The 10,650-nt window shown below is 43.8% G+C and overlaps 1 pseudogene across 1 annotated transcript in view; it reads left to right on the top strand.

Annotated features, from left to right (window-relative positions):
- Positions 1 to 10,341, top strand: part of LOC110322580 — a 12,206-nt pseudogene extending 1,865 nt beyond the window's left edge. The window contains exons 2-3 of the transcript XR_002380578.2: positions 5,847 to 5,913; positions 9,833 to 10,341. The product of XR_002380578.2 is annotated as an H/ACA ribonucleoprotein complex subunit 2 pseudogene (transcript). The remainder of the gene's footprint in view (positions 1 to 5,846; positions 5,914 to 9,832) is intronic.
- The last annotated feature ends 309 nt before the right edge of the window (positions 10,342 to 10,650 follow it).

Below are 10,650 nucleotides of genomic sequence, written 5' to 3'. Positions count from 1 at the left end.
ATCTTCCGTTCCTATTTAAGCTGCTAGATTCCTTATCATAATATCTTTTCCCACCTATAGCTTGAATGAAATTTGAGCCTGTTTTGCATTTAAATTAACTTTTGTTAAAAAAAAAAAAAAGAAGGAAAGAAAGAAAGAAAGGAAGAAAGAAAGAAAGAAAGAAAGAAAGAAAGAAAGAAAGAAAGAAAGAAAGAAAGAAAGAAAGAAAGAAAATTCCCCAAAATATCATACAATGCCTTGTTGTCTCTAGTTTTCATCATCCAGCTACACCCAGCTAGTCTTGGAATTTAGAGTAAACCCAATCTGAAATCCTTCCAGAACCTGCTGATTCATCTTTGTTGCACTCTGAATTCTGTGGCACCTCAAGAAGGAAGCAGGGGGAAGGGAGGCGGGGGAGGGGAGGGGACTATTTTGGCAGTCTAATTAAAGTCTCCCCATGAAATAATGTTTCTGCCTGGAGCTGTAGTTCAGTGGGATAGCACTTCCACAGGAGGCACAAGGCCTGGATTCAATCCCCAATACAGGAAAAAATATTAAAAGTGAATTAAGGGGGCTGGAAAAATGGCTCTTCCAGAGGACCCAGGTGGCAGCACCCACATGGCAGCTCATCTGTCTGTGACTCCAATTCCAGGGCATCTGATACCCTCGTACAAATATACATGAAGCAAAACACCACTGCACATGAAATAAAAGTAAATAACTTTTTTTAAAAAAGAAAAAAAAATGAGTTAAGGTTTTAATCCCAGCTTTGACAGTTGGCACTCTCAGAAGAGTGTTAATAAATTCCAGCTAATGCGGGTGATCTTCCTGCCTCAGTCTCCCAAGCAGGTGGAGTGACAGACACATGCCACCATGGCTGAATGAAAGTCAGGGTAAAAACTATGAAACTTTTTTTATTATTATTATTCAGTCTATCTATGTGAGTACGCTTGTAGCTGTCTTCAGACACACCAGAAGAGGCCAACAGATCTCATTACAGATGGTTGTGAGCCACCGTAGAGTTGCTGGAAATTGAACTCAGGACCTCTGGAAGAGCAACCAGTGCTCTTAACTGCTGAGCCATCTCTCCTGCTTGGTCCATACCCTTTTAAAGCACTCTGTTGGTTACTGTTCTCATTGCTTATACAAAAATGCTGGACAAAGGCAGCCAAAAGAAGGAAATGTTTGTTTTGACCCATACTTTGAAGATGCAGTCCATCACGGTGAGGAAGAAATAGTGACGGACTTGAAGAAGATGACCACATCACAACTACAACCGGGAAGGAGAACGTGAAGGGAGTGTTGAGCCTCAGCTCAGTTTCTCCTTTCTATTCAGTCCAGCATAAGGGGTGCAGCCCATATCCAGGGTGAGCTTTCTCTCTTCGATTACGCTTCTCTCGAAAACCCTTGAGGACACGACTAGAAGTGTATCTATGGTGATCCAAAGCCTGGCAAAATTGACAAAGCAGATTAGCCATGACAAGCTCCATGCAAATGTCAACTCGGAAGCTGAACACGTCACTGAACATCACAACATTCTAGCCCCACGTAGACTCCTGGCCGTCTCACAACTTTCAGTATATCCACCCTACCTTCAGAAGTTCACAGAACATTCAAAACATTTTCATCAAGAACATTCAAAAGCCTAAAGTCAAGACATGGAAGGACACTACATGCTCATTAAAGGGAAACCCACCCAGAGGAGCTTTTCGTTCTAAACGTGTATATACTAAACACAAGGGCACCCAAGTCTGTAAGAGAAACACTACTACAGCTAAACTCACAGATCAAGTCGCGTCCACTGATACTGCTTGTCTTCAGCATCCCACTCTCGACAACTGGTAGACGAGAAGGTGGGAAGCTAGATGGAGAAACACTGCTGTTAAAGAACATTATGAATCAGATGGACATAATGGATATCTACAGAACACTCTACCCAAATATTAAAGAATAAACTTTCTTCTCAACAGCCCATGGAACTCTCTCCAAAATTGAGCACGTATTATGGAACAAAGCTAGTTTCAACAGATGTAAGACAAAGTAAGATCCTCCATTCTATCTGATCACTGTGGATTAAAGCTGGATACAACAGCAGTGGTCACAGAAGACGGTACATACACTCATGAAAGCTGGCCAGTTCACTGCTGAATGAAAATGAGGTCAAGAAAGGAAGGTTTTGAAAGATGAAAACTTTTTAGCATTGAATGAAAACAAAAACAAGACTTACCTAGACCTGTTAGACACAATGGACAAAGCCAGTTCTAAGACAGACACGAGCCCAAGGCACAGAACACTAAGTACTTACATCGGAAAACTGGAGAGATGTTGTTTTCATAACTAAATGACACACTTGAAAGTGCTAGAAAAAAATGAAAAATCATTTCATTTTATTAACTTGGGTTTTCTCTCTTTGCTTTTAGTTAATTTGGCTAAAGCTTTGTTAATCTTATTGATTTTCTAAAAACACAGACAAATAAACCCAATAACTTTTTGTTTCACAGATTTGTGTTTGTTTCTATTTCATTGATTTCAGTAATAAGTTTGGTTATTTATTCCAATTTAAACCAATGTTTCTCAACTTGTGGGTCGTGATCCTTTTGTGGTTACATATCAGATATATTGTATATCAGATATTTACATCACCATTAATAATGGTAGCAAAATTATAGTTATGAAGTAGTGTCTTAGTTAGGGTTTTACTGCTGTGAACAGACACCATGACCAAGGCAACTCTTATAAGGATAACATTTACTTGGGGCTGGCTTACAGGTTCAGAAGTTTGGTCCATTATCATCAAGGAGGGAGCAGGGCAGCATCCAGGCAGGCATGATGCAGGAGGAGCTGAGAGTTCTACATCTTCATCTGCAGACTGCTAGTGGATGACTGACTTCAAGGCAGTTAGGATGAGGGTCTTAAAGCTCATGCCCACAGTGACACACCTACTTCAACAAGGCCACACCTACTCCTTAATGGGCTACTCCCTGGACCAAGCATAAACAAGCCATCACAAGTAGAAATTAAATAATTTTAGGGTTAGAAATCACAACAACATAAGCTATACTAAAGGGTCACAGTGTTAGGAAGGTTAAGAACTACTGATCTAAACAAACCATACACACAGTGAAATAGAAATACTATCTAAAACTCTTCTCCCCCTTGAACCAAAAAAGATGGAATTAACACAGAATGGATTCTGTCAGACCTTCAAAGAAGTCTGTCAATATACCTCAAATTATTCTACAAAGTAGAAACTGAAGAACATTCCCTAATACTGTGTGTGTGTGTGTGTGTGTGTGTGTATGTGTGTGTTCAAAACATGGTGTCTCTATGTAGCCCTAGCTGTCTAGAAACTCACTCTGTAGACCAAGCTTGCCTCAAACTCACAGAGATCTGCCTGCCTCTGCCTCTGCCTCTGAGGGTGCCACAACCACATGGCTTCTTAATTCTTTTTATGAAGTATCCTGTTACCAAAACTACACAAAGATGCCCCCAAAAGAAAACTCTATATCAATAGCCCTTATGAACAGAGAAGTAAATGTTTTTAATAGAATACTCTCAAACCAAATTCAAGAACACATAAAAAGATTACCCAGCAAGATAAGGGTAGTTTCATTCCAGAGGTAAGGGGATGGCTCAGTTAAAGCTCACCTAACACAGAAACAGCAAAGGACTCTGAGGAATTACAAACAGGAAAGGAAGGAGTCAAAGTATGTTTGCAGGGGACATAATGTTATGCATTAAAGTCTCCACCAGGAAACTTCTACAGCTGACAAACGCTTTCAGCAAAGTAGAAGAACATAAAACACACAGAAACCAGTGCCTTGTCTATATACGAATAACAGTAAACTGAGAAAGAAATCAGGGAAACACTACCTTTCACAACGGCCTCAAATAATTGTCTTGGGATAACTGGAACCAAGCAACTGAAAGATTTGTGTGGCAGAGCTTATAGACGTGGAGGAAAGAAATGGAAGAAGACACCAGAATATGGAAAGACCTCCTATACTCACAGATCTGTCATATCTATAGATTCAATACAGATGCCCATAAAAATTTCAACACAATTCTTTTGAGAAATTGAAAAAAAAAGAAAACCTTCAACAATATAAAAACAGAAAAACAAAAACCCCAGTAGAGTTAAAGTAATCATGAATAATAAAGGACTTTGGGATATATCACCGGGTTTCAAGTTGTATCATAGAGTTAGTAATAATAACAACACGGTATGGGCATAAAAACAGATATGTTAATTAATGGAGTAGAACTGAAGACCCAGGCATAATTCCACACACCTCCAGAGACCTGTTTTTTGACAAAGAAGCCAAAAATACACACTGTAGAAAAGGCAGCATCTTCAACAAGTGGTTCTAGTTAAACTAAAGGCTTCATGTAGAAGAATGTTTATCACTTTGCATAACACTCAAGTCCAACTGGATCAAGGACCTCAATGTAAGGACAGACACCCTAAATCTGACAGAAGAGAAAGCAGCCTCCAAGGTACAGTGAAGGACGCCAATGTTCAGACAAAGAGCAGTCTACAGAATGGGGGGAAATTGTGCTAATTATATGTCTGACAGAGGGTTGGTGTCCAGAATATATGAAGTACTAAAACCCGAACAACAAGGAAAACAGTAACCCAATTTAAAAGCCATTTTAAAGTGAGGCTTAGAAGAGAAACAGAGATGTCTCAAAAGATGAAACCCACTTTGGATGAGCAGCACTTTAACAATGCTCCACGTCCTTAGCCGGCAGGAAAATGCCAACTCAGACTATTTTGAGAGTTCATTTTCTTCTACTCAGCAGGGCCAAGGTCGATAAAAGCAAAGGTCAGCAAACGCTGAGGAGGATTTGGAAGAAAGGGAACTCTTATTCATTGCTGTTGGGTGTGCAAGCTGACACAGGCACAGTTAGTGTGGAAGTCCCTCAGGACAGATTAGGCATATACACAAAAGCCATCAGGTCCTCATATACACACTTGCTCAGCCGTATTCATTACTGCCCTGTTCATAATAGTCAGAAATTGGAAACAGCTTAGACGCAATCAATTGTTTAGTGGCTAACAAGAATGTGGTGCATTTACATGATGGGATATTATTCAGCTCTTAAGAAAGATGAAATTTGGAGGTAAAGGAATATATCCAGGAATACTTATTCTGAGTGAACTGAGACACCCAAGAGACAGATATTGCATGTTTTCTTTTATAGGTGGGTGTTCACCTTTGAGGTTTGGATGTTTTTGTTTCCGTCGCAGTAACCACAAAAGTTAGATTGGCCTAATGATGCCTGTACTCAACTGCTAACTTGGGTCCCCCAAAACTGTTTGCCCCAAAGATGAAAGAGTCTGCAACGTAAGACATGAAGGGACCCTGGCCCCAGTTAATTCTGGTTGGTAAATACAGATGCCAGCAGCCAATTGTGGGGGAGAAGAGACATAGGTAGGTTTGCATCTTCAAGGGCTTGGAGAGAGGACAACAGGGAGGAGCCCCCACGGAAGAGGAAGATGGTTGTGAGCCGTCATGTGGTTGCTGGGAACTGAACTCAGGACCTCTGGAAGAGCAGCCAGTGCTCTTAACCACTGAGCCATCTCTCCAATCCCACAAGTAGAACTCCTTTGCCACCAAGTAAAGCCTCCAGTGCCAGAAATGGATTACATCTTATTGGGTTGTGTTGACCAGAGGGGTCCCATAGACCTCTCCCTGAATACCACAGGCTGCTTCCAAGGCTACTCTCCACAACCTAATGGAATGGCCATTTGAGCAGAAGGCATCATTGACTTGTGTCTTTGAGCATGGAGAAATCAATCTGGGGCTCAGTGGAAGCTTCGCCCCTACTGACTGGTATTCATGTTTCTTTTCATGCTGCTGGAGGAGAAAAGAGACCACGGAGATCACCCAGCTACAAACGCTGAGATCTACAACAGAGACCTACTAAAAGGTATACTCGTGAGATATTGGTACAACTGTTATGGGAGTTACCAACCACTTCACTGCTTGACTTTAGGGTCGCAATGTGAGATGGAATCCATTCCAAACACTGCTAAAGTGACTGAGAACCCGAGACCACATAAGTTAAGTAGGGGAGAACCTACTATTATTATTCTGCAAAGGGACTCCTAAAGATAGATTTCTATACCGATAGATCAGCACATTGCTAGTCTCTCATCTGAGAAGCTTTTTCTTGAAGTAGATGCTAATTAACACAGAGACCCACAACTGGACAATGTGCAGAGAGTGGTAGTCTTTGGAACACTCAGTCCTAGATGTGATATCGTTATCAAACCCCTCCCCTTAAGGCTTTGGACTTTATGAGGTAGAGGAGATAGAAAGATTGTAAGAAGATGAGTTGATGAATGACCCCAAGGAACCAGTACCTTCCAGACTCTACTGGACTGATGCACAGAGGAGCTCAGAGAAACTCTGACAGTACGCACAGGACCAAGTTCAGACCAGACAAAAATCCCAGAGCTGAGAAAAAGATTCGGACACAAAGCTTAACCAAGACTCACACCTGCTGGGAAAGGAAAACTCAGTTTTCTGCACTGGGAGTGTCACTGGGTGTGTTAACCTTACATCAGGGTAGGCCCCCTGACCAGGAGTAGCCGGCCAACACAAGGCAAGGCAGACTCCATGTTTTTTTCTGTAGTTTTTGGTTTGCTTTTGTTTGTGTGTTTGTTGATTGGTTGGCTGATCTTTCTTACTGGCTTTGTTTATTTGTTTTGATTTTCATTTTGTTTGTTTGTTTGTTTTAGTTTTGAGAGAGAAATCAGGAGGTGGAGCGGATAGAGAGGCCGGGGGAGGATCTGGGAGGAGTTGAGAGAAAGGAAGTAAATATATGAAAAAAAAAAAAAATAAGTAGCCTGAAGTCTCTTCTGGAATGCAAAACCATCTTTAAATTTTGAACTCCAGAGTAAACATTCCCTCCCCAAAGGGGAAGAGTGAGGGCAAAGTAAGGAAAGACGGGACCTAAGCAAGACTGGAACCCCGGGAGCAAGCAGTGAATCCTGAAGATTCCGGTCCAGTGGCTGAGACTCATGACACAATCATCTGGGCTCCAGATCATCTCAACCCCTCCAGTTCTGCTTCTTGAAGCACCCACAGCCTCTCTCTTGGTGCCACCCTACTTAGGTTTGGCAGACATTTTTCACCTGACAGTCATGTTCCTGACATGCCTGTGCATCCCGACAGCCATGTTCCTGACATGCCTCTGCATCCCGACAGCCATGTTCTTGACATGCCTGTGCATCCCGACAGCCATGTTCTTGACATGCCTGTGCATGACACCCTGGGATTCTGTTGTAGCTTAGGCTCCATCTTCCTGGCCTTTTAAGCCTATCAGGTCGTCCTTGCTGGAATTTAACCATGTGGCATATTATCTTGTCCCATTGGCCTTCTGAACCTTGGTGTAAGCAAGTAGAACCCTCTTACTTTATATGTTGCTTGCCTGCAAAATAAATACTTCGTAGATAACACTGCCCAGATCTGCTACCAGCTTGAGCTGTAGCCTGCCCGGCCCCTTGGATCACAGCAGCTGTGCCAATTGTATGCCTTTCTGACTTGCTCTTGGGAAATCCACTGTTAGGTAAGCATTTTAGAGCTGGGGAGTGCTAAGGTGACTACCCAGGTACAGACTCCCTTTGATAAATCATTTCTCTGTGGGTGAAATGAGCCGATTCAAGCCGAATTAAAGTCCATAGACACAGGTTTATTGGGAACTGCTCTTGAGCAGGTTCTCTGGCAAGAACAAGCCAGGGAAGTTGCTTGTTCAGGGGAGGGAAACAGAGGGGAGGAGGAAAAGAAAGAGAGAAAGAATGTGTACATGAAAGAAGGGGCAGAAGTGGGGGTGGGAGACCAAAATGTCTGGATTATATAGGAAAAGGCCTCTGGGGGAGAGGAAGCTCAGCCTGTGGGGTGGGAAGGTCAGGGTAGAGGGTGAGGTGTGCCAGGTAGGGACTGAGGGATGCTGGGAGAACTTGGAAGCCAGGACCACTTTGGTCTGTTAAATATGCACCTCAGCTGTTTGTCCTGGGTCTGAATCCCGACCCTCTTCTTTCTACTTATCTACATTTCCTCAGGTTGGAGCCTTTGGTGATGAATGTGGTCTTGCTAAGGAGCAGCCTTCCTATTGTCCCAGGGAGAATGTGGGTTTCTTCTTAGTGTTGCCAATCTCATTAATAACTACAGATGTATTGTTGGCAACCCTTGGTCCACAACTTCAAATCTGCCCTTAGCTTTCCCTCAACAAACTGCACACTTTTACATCGTTCTGTGCTCACTGTAGAACTGTATGAAAACAAGAGAGTAGCGGATGCACCGCAGCCTGACTGCTTCGCTGTCTTGAAACTTCTTCTGCCACACATGAGTCTGTTGCGTTTGAATTCAGCCTGATATAAACTTGAAGGGATGGGCAGAGTGAAGCCAAACTGTTGGAGTAGCACACCAATGGCCTCTAGCCCAGGTCCTGAGAGCCTTTGTCCCCTGAAACATGATTTTTCTCTAAAGTCCCACAAGCCTGGCCCATGGAGCTCAGCTTACAGCATTCCAGAGATTCTGGATTTTTTTTTTTTTTTTTTTTAAAGCTCCAAACTCTTCCATGTTCTTCCCTCAAAGTTTCAAAGACCTTCAATCCATAAGGTCAGGTTGCTCACAGCAACAATCGCACTTTTGGTACCGCTTTTCTGTGACATACAGTTTTCTTGTTGCTGTGACAATAGTCTGGAGTCTATGATTAAAATGTGGTAGTGGCACGCACAGGGGCGGGGGGGAATACCTGACAGTCTCATGCCAAGGTGCCCCCCTGAGAAATCAAGCCATGCCACTGACCTTGTGTGAAGGAGGCTTACTTGGAGGAAGGGGAGAGAGGGCTTGGAGGAGGGGGTAGAGCCAGACAGAGGGGAGCAGAGCCATGAGGGCAGAAAATGGGGGTACAGAGAATAAAAAGAGGAACATGTGGGAAAAGAGGGGGGAGGAAGGAGAGAGGGAAGAGGGAGGGGAAAGGAGGGGGAGGGAGGGAGGAAGGAGGGAGGAGGAGGGGGAAGGGAGGGAGGAAGGAGGAGGGAGAGAGAAGGGAGTTTTTTTTTTTTTTTTTTTTAGNTTTTTTTGAGACAGGGTTTCTCTGTGTAGCCCTGGCTGTCCCGGAACTCACTCTGTAGACCAGGCTGGCCTCGAACTCAGAAATCCCCCTGCCTCTGCCTTGGGAGCAGTCTTTTATCTGATGCCACTGCTCGTGGTAACAGCAATTGCTAGGTCCCTGGGAGGAGCCTAGAGGAGTCTCTAACACAGATGGGGCGACTTAGAGCATGAAGGGCTTCCGTTGCTCACAGTTGAGGGTCCGCTCTGTTGTACATATATGGGAAGTAATAACGTTAGCTGTGTGGGGCAGCTAATCCCACCCTCTCTGCAGACCAGAAGCAGAGAAAGATTCACTTTATTGCTCTGCTTGCTTTCTTACTTTTAAATTCATCTTGGGATCCTAAGCCCACGGGGTGATACTACTCACATTCAGTTAAACCTCTCTCTTCAGGTAAACCTTTCTGGAAACACGTCACGGGCATACCCAGGGGTATGTTTACACGGTGATTCTAAAACCAATCAACTTAACAAAAGTAATAATCATGAGTAAATATTAAAATTATTATAAAAAATCATGTGATGTTTGGTGTGTCCTTCAGAGTGATGTAACAAGAGAAAGGAAGTACATGTCAACCTAAAATTGACAGCCACATGCTGGTCATTCTTGAACCTAAGTTAGGGGCATGGACAGTTTTATTCCGTTAGCTTCTCTACTCTGAGAACTATTTGAATATTCCTGTTCTAAAAGGCAAGGATCTCTCTGTTCTTTCCCATCCAAAAATAAGGGTTGAGGCGGCCGCGTGGTTCCCCGATGCCCCGACGGAGTTGTAGCTGCTAAGATGACCAAAGTCAAGGCTGTTCTCAAGGAGTCCGAGGCTCAGGCGGAGGGCTGCAACGAGGAGCGCACGTACAAAGAGCTGCTGGTCAACCTGAACCCCATCGCGCAGCCCCTGGCTTCCCACCTCCTGACGTGCAAGCTCTACAAGTGCATCAAGAAGGCTGTGAAGCAGAAGCAGATTCCTCGCGGGGTGAAGGAGGTTCAGAAATTTGTCAACAAGGGCGAGAAAGGGATCATGGTTTTGGCAGGAGATACATTGCCAATTGAGGTGTACTGCCATCTCCCAGTTCTATGCGAGGACTTGGGTGCAGCCCCAGGCTCCAAGCGTCCTACTTGTGTGATCATGATGAAGCCCCATGAAGAATATCAGGAGACCTACGACAAGTGCCTGGAGGAGGTGCAGGCACTGCCTACACCTCTGTGAGAGACTTGGCCTGCAGGCTTGCTGCAGACAGCTGCCCACCCTAACAGCATCTCCCGGATTTCTGGCTATGTGAGTCTTCCCAGGCAGCTCCAGCAGCTGCTGTTGGAGGTGGAGCCAGCATATCTGCCATCATTGCCATCTCCTGAGCTTTGATGAAGACAGTTCCAAGAATATGGGATAGAAGTAAATGCTAAGGCGAATAAATAAATAAATAAATAAATAAATAAATAAATAAATAAATAAATAAGGGTTGAGGATAAGCCCATTCAGCTCCTCCACAGAAGGGGAATTGGAGTGGTACGTGAAGTTGGGATACAAGAAGGTCTCGGAAGTGTGAGTCT

Source organism: Mus pahari, chromosome 5, assembly GCF_900095145.1.
Source record: "Mus pahari chromosome 5, PAHARI_EIJ_v1.1, whole genome shotgun sequence".
Classification (NCBI taxonomy): domain Eukaryota; kingdom Metazoa; phylum Chordata; class Mammalia; order Rodentia; family Muridae; genus Mus; species Mus pahari.
This window is presented reverse-complemented; position numbering and strand designations above follow the sequence as displayed.